Source organism: Dioscorea cayenensis, chromosome 19 (assembly GCF_009730915.1).
Source record: "Dioscorea cayenensis subsp. rotundata cultivar TDr96_F1 chromosome 19, TDr96_F1_v2_PseudoChromosome.rev07_lg8_w22 25.fasta, whole genome shotgun sequence".
NCBI classification, from domain to species: Eukaryota; Viridiplantae; Streptophyta; class Magnoliopsida; order Dioscoreales; family Dioscoreaceae; genus Dioscorea; species Dioscorea cayenensis.
The window spans coordinates 16,879,076-16,889,431 of NC_052489.1; the positions used below are offsets into that span (position 1 = coordinate 16,879,076).

At 41.5% G+C, this 10,356-nt stretch overlaps 1 non-coding gene across 1 annotated transcript; it reads right to left on the minus strand.

Annotated features, from left to right (window-relative positions):
* Positions 1–9,426: 9,426 nt before the first annotated feature.
* On the minus strand, positions 9,427–9,533 carry LOC120250800. The gene has a single exon (XR_005533136.1). It is a non-coding gene; the product is annotated as a small nucleolar RNA R71 (small nucleolar RNA).
* Between the last annotated feature and the right edge of the window lie 823 nt (positions 9,534–10,356).

The window sequence follows — 10,356 nt, forward strand, 5'->3', positions numbered from 1 at the left end:
GAAGAATGGCCCCCAATCTCGCCAAAAACCTCCTTTAGAACCCTAGCCGCTTTGCCATTTGAATGTTCCCAAAAAGTCCCCAAAGAATAGGGCAAATGGCCTATTTATAATCATAAACGTCGGCTGTCACATGCCTTCACGCGCCTACATGAAATTTCCACATGCTCGCGTGAGCTGTAGGAATTTCCATGAGGGCGCATGAACAGTGTTTTGCTACAGTACTTAGCCACAGTCTCTCTTCACAAACGCGGTTCAAACACTCTTCTTTCGAGGTCACATGGTCGGGCACACGTCTATGTGGTAGGCTATAAGACTTTTCTTCATCGTTTCATCATTTGAAAGGTCTTGCATTCTTCACAAAGAGTAGGAGCATGGAGATGTGACTGCCTTTGTGCCCTTCCAACAAGCAAATTGGCTTGAATCCTCTTGGAAGTTGGCACACACCTCTATATTCATAAGCTCTTCTTGTGTCTTGATCCTTGAATTGAACAAGAACTCCCAAAATGTGTCATTATAGTCTATCTTTGCTTTCTTCTCTCTCTTCAAGGCAATCACAACCTAATTGCACAAAAGAACACCAAATACTCTATATGAGACATAAACCATGATAAAAATGATGCTCAATGCATTTAAAACATATAGAAAAATATATCTACTCAAGCTCTTATTAGCTACTTAGCTGGAGTGAAAATCAATTGGTGATTGTGATTCAAACTATTAATGAAAACAAAAAAAAAGAGAGTAAACAAGAGTAATCAGAAAATTCAATCAATGGTAAAGTGCGGTACTCGGACAATGCTCATCCTAGGACTATTGTTACAAGTGCAAGACTAATATTATGCTTCCCTAAACAAGATTAATAAGTCATGTCAATCGTGACTAACCCTCTACACTATGTCTTGGTGGAAAGGGATACTCTCAACACCTCACACTGTGTGGGACTGCTTGAGGTTCTAGGGACTCCAATTGATAAACCATATTCCCTAAGTTAGTTTAAACCCTTTGGTCCAAATGAAAGATCCCTAATCACAACTAAGCCCGAGTGGAGAAGATCTCTTAGCACTTTACTCTATCATGATTGCAAAGAACTCTTGGAATGTGGAGGTAGGATAAATCACATCGTAGGGGAAAGGGGACATTCCGCTACCTCTCAACTCACCCTCTCAACCTTCTTCAATCTTGCTAAGTCTAACCCTAATGGAGATGGTCACTCATCAAAAGGATGACTAGATGAATTCTCAACCCTAGTATCACTCTAAGGGAAAATCAAACCAATAAGCACACAAGATTGAAACTTAATTAAAACATCAATTAAAGGAAATATAATAGAAGTTAATGAAACAAAATCATCATAGGGTTTTGATAAGTGCTTCTGCGATATGAATGCGAAGCGTTCATTCCTTATATTGAGCATTACTTTTCTCAGGTTTTTACATTAATATGTGTGTTTTTATGTTACTTTTACGCAGGTAGGGCTGTGAGGCCAAGTATGAAAGAAATAGGCCAATGTGGATCATAATGCACCTATTTTGGAGGAGATCTTGCTAAGGTTCAAACGCGAAGACATAGGACAGGTGTGAGATGCTAGAGTGTGTGCCAACCTCCTCGCATTCGAGTGAGTACATCCATTTGGAGGGGCACAAAGGCAGTCACACTCGAGCATTCCGTCTTATGCATACAAGAACAGGAGCTCCACCAACATATATATCATTGAAGAAGCAAGTGATTCATGACGTGAACGTGTGCCAGTTTGCGTTACCCCGATGAAAGTATGGAATTGGGAAGTTATTCAGGTCAAAGAATGTAGCAGAGTACTGTAGCAACACTGTAGCAATTACTGTAGCAGCAATGTTCACAGCCGGCCGAGAAATCAGAGAAACAGAGAATCCACACGGGCGTGTGGAAATTATCCACGCCCGTGGGGAAATTCCGCACGGGCGTGTGTATCATCCAAGCCCGTGGAGTTGCCCGATTCTAGCCCTATTTAAAGCCGATTCAGCCCCGATTTTGGTATTCTTTTCTCCATCTTTTCCCCAACTTGCGAGAGTGCTTCGGCTAGGGTTTTGAGGGGTATTGGCCAAGGTTTTGGAGAGGTTCTACGGCTCCGACATCGTGATTCCATTAGGAAGAAGGTTGGTAGGGGAGCTTCGATCGAGGCGTATCCTATACCGGACGAAGGAATCCTTGGACAACGAGTAGAGGACTTTCCACAAGACCATCGACACGACCATCGAGGGGGTTTCTTTATGGATTCATTGCTTTTACATTCAATTTCTTTGATTGTACTTAACTCCATGGAGAGCTAAACCCCTAGTGGGTACTTGGGTGATTGTGAACCCTAGGATGTATTCGTTTCTTTGAACTTCTTTATTATGCTTTCAATAAATTGATGTTTATTGTGAGTTCCAACCTTGAATGCTTGATTGTATGAACATTTCCCCTAGAGTGACACTAGGGTTGAGAGTTCTTGCTGGTAATCTTGTGAGTGAGTGACACACCACGAGCGTTAGACAAAGCTAGGTTGGAGAGGGTTGAGAGGGTGAGTCGAGAGGTACAGGAGCGTCCCCTTTCCCCTCCGACGTGATAGATTCTACCTCCGTTCCTCGAGTTCTTTGCGGCCATAATAAAGTGAATGGTCTAAGGGATGAACCTCCGCTGGGGCCTAGTTGCGCGTGCAATGGAGTGAAGCGTTGAGGTGATCTTAGTATCTAGGGCTTAATTGTGGCTAGGGACCTTCCACCTGGACCAAAGGTTTAGGTCTAAATCTAGGAAAAGATTTATCACTTGGAATCCCTAGAGCTCATTGCAACTCTATGCGAGTGCGAGGTGTTGAGATTGTTCGATTTCTCCTCCGGGACATGTATAGAGTTAGGCATAGTTGACCTTAGATTTGGGACTATATATGTAAGGATTTTCACGACTCACCATTGCATTGATTAGGAAGCATAATAGAGAGTTCTTGCACTTGAAGCGATTATCCTAGGTGAAGCATCATCCGAGTACCCCATCTTTATCGATTGCCTTGCCTCCTCCTTACTTTTGCTCTCTTACTTGTTGCTTTTAATTTCTGAGAATTGAATCATTACCACACTTATCATTGTTGATACTTCACATAGCTAAGAATCGAATTAAGTGTCTTTACTCCCTACTCCCTGTGGATTCGACCCCGCTCACCCGGGATTATTACTTCGACAAACCCGTGCACTTGCGGGATATAAGAAAAGGGACCTTGTCAGGTTTACAAGTCCAAGTATCCATTAGGGGTTTGGCTCTCCTTAAAGAGATAAAATCAAAGATAAAATCAAGAGTAAATGCAAACAATCCATAAAGATAACCCCCTTGTCGTCCATGGTGATGTTCTCCAAACGTCGCTTCTTCTTCTCCAAAAACTCCTCTGTCGAACCTAGGGCACACCTCACCAAATCAATATTGTCGAAAGCTCCTCCAATAACTCTCCTTTGAAGGAAATTGATGTCGAAAGCCGTAGAAATGCTCCAAAATCCAAGTAAAAACCTCTCCAAACCGTAGTTGCCCTCTCCCCGAAAATGACTCTTCGAAGCGGTAATTAAATGGATGAAATCGGGATTTCACGCCCTTGTGGAATTTCCACACGGGCGTGTGGATTTTGAGGTTCTTCATTTTTTGCACTCTATGAACAGTAACTGCTACATCATTTTCTATAGTAACTGCTACAGTACTCTCAAAATCATCTTCTTCCATTGAGGCCACATTGGGTACACATCCATGCTGATCATGTCATATCTTCTCTTACAAACATGTTGACGAAGCTCTTGAAAATAGTACACAAGTTAGAGCTTGTGTTTGTGACTGCCATTGTGCCCCTTGATAAGTACTTGTGTATAAGTAATATGAAGTATTTTTTTCTTACATTAAGCATTACTTTTTCTCAAATTTTTTCGCTTATTCTTGTTTATATGTGTTCGTTTGTACATTTAGGGTTGTGAAGATAATTATGGAAGAAAGGAACCAAAAGTAGATCGTGGATGCAAATTTTTGATGAAGTTCTTGGATTGAACAAACGTGAAGACACAAGTTGTGCTCAAAGACATTTGGGTGTTTGCCAACCTCCATTGTGTTTAAGAAAATATACAAATTGGAGGGGCACAAAGACAGTCATACTCATGTATTCTGACTTGTGCAATACTAGCAATACCTTTGTTAATGTGATTTCATTAAAGAAGCAACACGATCTACCGCATGGATGTGTGCCCATTCATGTGGCCTCAATGAAAATTGTGGATTCGGGAGTATTTTGGCGAAGTATTGTAGGAAAAGTACTATAGCAATTATTGTTTACAGATCACAGGGAAATTCCACATGCCTGTGTGGATGCTCGATTCCAGCCCCTATAAAAGCCGCGATTTCAGATGTTTTAAAAGATCTTTTTTACATCTTTTTCCCATCTTTGGAGGCGCTCGCGGCTAGGGTTTAGAGAGACTTTAGCTAGGTCTTTGGAGTGGTTCTATGGCCTTCGACACCGTGTTCCTTCGGAAGATAGTTATTGGTGGGAGCTTTCATCAGCATTGATTCGGCAAGGTGTGCCCTAGGCTTGATGAGGGAACCCTTGGAGAAAATGAGGCAACTCCACAAGACCATCGATACGGACTACGACGGGGTTTTACTTATGTATTGCATGTTTTTTACATTTGATTTCATTATTGATTGTATTTTACTCCATGGAGAGCTAAACCCTTAATGGGTACTTGGACTTGTAAACCCTAGGATGATTTTGTTTCATTGATCTTTCATTATGTTTCTTTAACTGATGTTTTTAATTGAGTTCCAACCTTGAATGCTTGTTGAATGATTTTCCCTTAGAGTGACACTAGGGTTGAGAATAGCTAAAATAGGTGTTTTGGAAGCATTTTGCACTTTGCCATTTTAGCTATTCATCACTTGTTCTATTTCACACTTTCTTATTCTTCCATCATTCTGATTTGTTTTTCTTTCTTTGATTTCAAGAAAGATGATCAACATAACCGAAGTATTTGACACCATCATGGGAATGATTGAAAACATAGAACTGAAGATGCAATTGTTTGCAATACAGTCCACTACATGCTGTTGCGTGCAAGAGCACCCTACAAGCAATCACCCTCGGAAAGAATCAGTTGTTGATGACATTAATGAGATTCAGGATACAAATTGAGAGCTAGAAAGTGTGTTAGATCAGTTTGAAAAGTAAGCACTGTTGTCCATGGGTTACCAGATGGACGGAAGTTTAGAAAGGGTTCTTGCTCAGTTTGATTCTTTCCATCAAGAACAAAGGCATTAGATTTTCTCATTGGGTTTTTCGAAGGCGGTCCAGGAAACTTATGAGATAGAGAATGTGGTTGTTATTGAAGATCATCTAGAATCACATACACAAGTGGATGGTTTAGAGAATGATCTTGAGAAAGGTTCACACAAGTCTAGGAAATTGATAGATTGAAGGAGAACAAATTGCGACCATACATTAAGGAACTACCCGAGTTAGAGCCTAAAACTTTGGCAGCACATTTGGAATATGTTTTTCTAATGGAATGATCAAAGCTTCCTATTATCGTGGCTTTAAACTCTTTGTAGATCAGAAGGAAAAGCTTGTGAGCATGTTGAAGAGACGTAAATCTGCCATTGCTTGGAAGATTTCTGATATAAAAAGCATCAATCCCTCATTTTGCACTCATAAAATCCTAATGGAGGATAATTACAAGTCTGTGATTCAACCTCAGAGAAGATTTAACCCAAACATGAAGGAAGTTGTCAAGGAAGAAGTGGTAAAACTTTCGGATGCGGGAATCATTTATCCCATCTCCGATAGTGCGTGGGTGAGCCCAACTCAAGTAGTTCCGAAAAAAGGAGGAATGACAGTGGTGAAAAATGAAAGGAATTAATTGATTCCAACAAGGACAGTTACAGGTTGCCGTGTTTGCATTGATTACAGAAGGTTGAATGATGCAACTCGAAAGGATCATTTCCCATTACCGTTTATTGATCAGATGTTGGAGCAATTGGCTGGGCATCAATTTTATTGCTTCCTTGATGGCATGTTAGAGTACTTTCAAATCCCCATAGCTCCAGAAGATCAAGAAAAGACAACATTTACTTGCCCCTATGGTACTTTTGCATATAGAAGAATGCCTTTTGGGTTGTGGAATGCACCGGCGACATTCCAACGTTGCATGACAGCTATTTTTGATGATCTCCTAGAGGACATCATGGAGGTGTTCATGGATGACTTTTTAGTGTTTGGAGATTCCTTTGACATTTGCTTGAGAAACTTGGAGAGAGTGTTGACGAGATGTGAAGAGACAAGTCTCGTTCTTAATTAGGAGAAGTGTCACTTTATGGTCCAAGAGGGCATTATCCTTTGTCATAAGATTTCCCAAGTGGGAATGGAGGTAGACAAGGCAAAGATTGAAGTTATAGAAAAACTCCCTCCACCAAGAGGGCATTGCCCTTTGTCATAAGATTTCCCAAGTGGGAATGGAGGTAGACAAGGCAAAGATTGAAGTCATAGAAAAACTCCCTCCACCTACAAATGTGAAAGGAGTTCGAAGTTCCTTGGGGCATGCGGGTTTCTACAGGAGATTCATCAAGGATTTTTTAAAGATTACTCAACCGTTAACAAAACTAGTTGAAAAGGATGCTCTCTTTTATTTCGAGAATGATTGTTTGATTGCTTTTAATTTGCTGAAAGAGAAATTAGTACAAGCAGCAATTTTGATCATGTGTGACGCGAGTAACTACGCTATTTGAGCAGTTTTGGGGTAGAGGAATGGTAAACTATTCCAACCAATATATTATGTTAGCAAGACTCTCACGAGTGCTCAAGAAAACTATATAACTACAGAAAAACAATTGTTAGCAATGGTGTTTGCTTTTGATAAGTTCAAGCCATACCTCAATTGATAAGTGCTTGTGAGATAAGAATGCGAAGTGTTCTTTCCTTATGATGAGCAGATATGTGTGTATCTATGTTACTTTCATGCAGATAGGGTTGTGAGGTCGAATATTAGAGAAAGAAGCCAGTGTGGATCGTAAATGCACCATTTGGAGGAAATCTTGAGAAGTTTCAAACGCGAAGACATAAGTTGGGTTAGAAATGCAGGAATGTGTCCTAACCTTCTTGTATTCAAGTTAGCACAACGTTTAGGAGGGGCACAAGGGCAGTCACATTCAAGCATTCCGGCTTGTGCATTTATAGCAAGATCTTCACCAACATGTCCATTATTGAGGAAGCAAAGCGATTTACGATGTAAACGTGTGCCCTCTTACGTTACCTCGATGAAAGCATGTATTCGGGAGTGTTTCGGGACGGTACTGTAGCAAGCAGTGCAACAAAATACTGTAGCAGAACTGTTCATAGCCGACGGAAGAAGGATGAAAACAGATAATCCACACGGGCATGTGGAAATTCCACACGCCCGTGCGAAAAATCCACAAGGGCGCCCACATGGGCGTGTGGATTCATGATTCCAACCCTATTTTAGGCTGATTTCAGCACCGATTTCAGAATTCTTTTCTCCATCTTTTCCGCAACTTGAGAGAGGGCGGTGGCTAGGGTTTTGACAGTTATTGGATAGGGATTTGGAGAGGTTCTACAGCTCCGACATCGCACTCCGTGTGGAAGAAGGTTAGTGGGATAGTTTTCGTCGGCACCGATCCAGTGAGGTGTATCCTAGGCCTGACAAAGGGACCCTTGGATGAGTAGAGGACTCTCCACAAGACAACCGCCACTACTATCGAGGGGGTTTTCTATGGATTCTTTGCTTTTACATTTGATTTCATTGATTATAATTAGCTCCATGGAGAGCTAAACCCCTAGTGGGTACTTGGGTATTTGTGAACCCTAGAATGTATTCGTTTCATTGAAGCTCTTTATTATGCTTTTAATTAATTGATGTTTTATTTGAGTTCCAATCTTGAATGCTTGATTGTATGAATACTCCCTTAGAGTGACACTAGGGTTGAGAGTTTTTGTTGGTAACCCTTGTAATTAAGTGACACACCACGAGAGTTAGACAAAGATAGATTCGAGAGGGTTGAGAAGGTGAGTTAAGAGATAGCGGAGTGTCCCCTTTCCCCTTCGGTGTGATTTATTCTACCTCACTTTCCTCAAGTTCTTTGCGGTCATAGTAGAGTAAATGGGCTAAAGGATTACCTTCCGCTGGGGCTTAGTTGCAGGTGTATCGGAGTGAAGCGTTGAAGTGATTTTAACACCTAGGGCTTAATTGTGGCTAGGGACCTTCCACCTGGACCAAAGGGTTAGGTCTACATCTAGGAAGAGGATTTATCACTTGGAATCCCTAGAACTCATTGCAATTCTATACGAGTGTGAGGTTGAGAGGTTATTCAATTTCTCATCCGGGACATGTATAGAGTTAGGCATGGTTGACCTTTGATTTGGGACCATGTATTTAAGGATCTCCACGACTCATTATTGCATCAGTTAGAAAGTATAATGAGGGTTCTTGCACTTGAAACGATTGTCTTAGGCGGAACAATATCCTGGTACCCCATTTATATCGATTGTCTTACCTTCTCCTTTATTTGTGCTCTCTTTCTTGTTCTTTTACTTCTGTTATTTCACATCTTGTCACACATATCACTATTCATCTTTCACTTAGTTAAGAAACAATTTAAGTGTTTTTATTCCCTACTCCCTGTGGATACGATACCCCACTCATCTGGGATTTTATTAATTCGACAAACCTGTGCACTTGTGGGACATACGAAAGCGGCGTTATCAAGTTTTTGGCGCCGTTGCAGGGGAGTAGGCATTTTAATATACTTTGCACTTTGTTTTCTTAGCTATTCATTCATTCATTCATTCTAGTTCATTTCTTCTTATTCTATCGTCCTTCTGATTTTTTTTTCTTTCTTTTCGGTGCAGCTCCAGGTTATGACCCGAAGGAACCCCTTAATATTGATTGAAGGAGATCCGAAGCTTGAATGTACAATTAGAAGAAAAGGGAAAGACCTGTGCAAGAACCATCTAATCTAGCTGATTTGGAAGTAGAAGAATCTGAAAATATGGTAAAACAGAATGAGCAACAGCGGACATTATCCGATTATGCCAGACCTTCAGTATTGGGGACACAATCGAGTATTGTGTGTCCCCCGATTACAGCTCATAACTTCGAGCTAAAACCGGCATTCATCCACATGTTGTAGCAATCCCCACAGTTCAATGGTTTGGCTGATGAGGATTCAAACAGTCATATAGATAACTTTCTTAAGGTGTGTGATATGCTTAAGATAAACGGGGTGACAGATAATGCCATCAAGTTGAGCGCCTTCCCATTTTCCTTAAAGAGGAAAGTGAAGCAGTGGCTACACTCATTACCTAGAGCATCGATTACCACATGGGAGGAGATGGTAGAAGCTTTTCTCGCTCGTTATTTCCCTCCCGGAAAATTTGCAAAGCTTAGGAATGAGATCTCGTCCTTTGTACAGTCGGAATTGGAGTCTCTATTTGCGACGTGGGAAAGGTTCAAGGAGCTCCAAAGAAAGTGCCCACAACACGGATTTCCGGAGTGGATGATTGTTCAGACCATTTAAAACTGGTTGAATCCGAGTACAAGCCAACTCTTGGATGCGGCAGCAGGAGATACCTTAGGTAGCAAGACCCCGGTGAGGCCCATCAACTAATTGAAGAAATGGGGTTAAATAGCTACCAATGGAATGCTAGGGAGAAGAAAAAGGTGGTCGAGCTCCACGAGATAGATGCAGTAACTTCATTGGCGGCTCAAGTGGAATCATTGAGTAAAAAGTTAGATCTTCTAACTTCGAATAGAGTGGCGTCCGTGACTACTTGCACCGGGTGTGGTGGAGGAAATGCTCCCTCCAATTGCCCGATCTCTATTGGTGATGCATCTTCGGTTGAGAATGTTGATTTTGTGCATAATGCAATGAGGAACCAAGGGGATCCATATAGAAACACCTACAATCCGGGTTGGAAGAATAATCCCAATTTTTCGTGGAACAACCAAGGTCAACAAAAAACCATGGGGCCATCAGGTTTCCAACAACAACAAGCCCCAAACATGGAAAACCGAGTTTAAGGTTTGGAGACCCGAATGACCGATTTGGAGAAGGCCTTGACTAGGTTTGTACAATCGTCAGATACAAGGTTTTAATCAGTCGAGGCTACACTTCGCAAGCACACCGCATCTTTGCACACTCTTGAAAATCAAGTGGAGCAGATTGCGAAGTCTCTATTGGAAAGGCCACAAGGAAGCTTGCCGAGTAATACCGAGACCAATCCTAGAGAGCATGTGAAGGCGATCACTTTGAGAAGTGGTCGTGAGATTGAAGGTAGGCTTCCGAGTAAGAGGCCCAATGCACACGCAC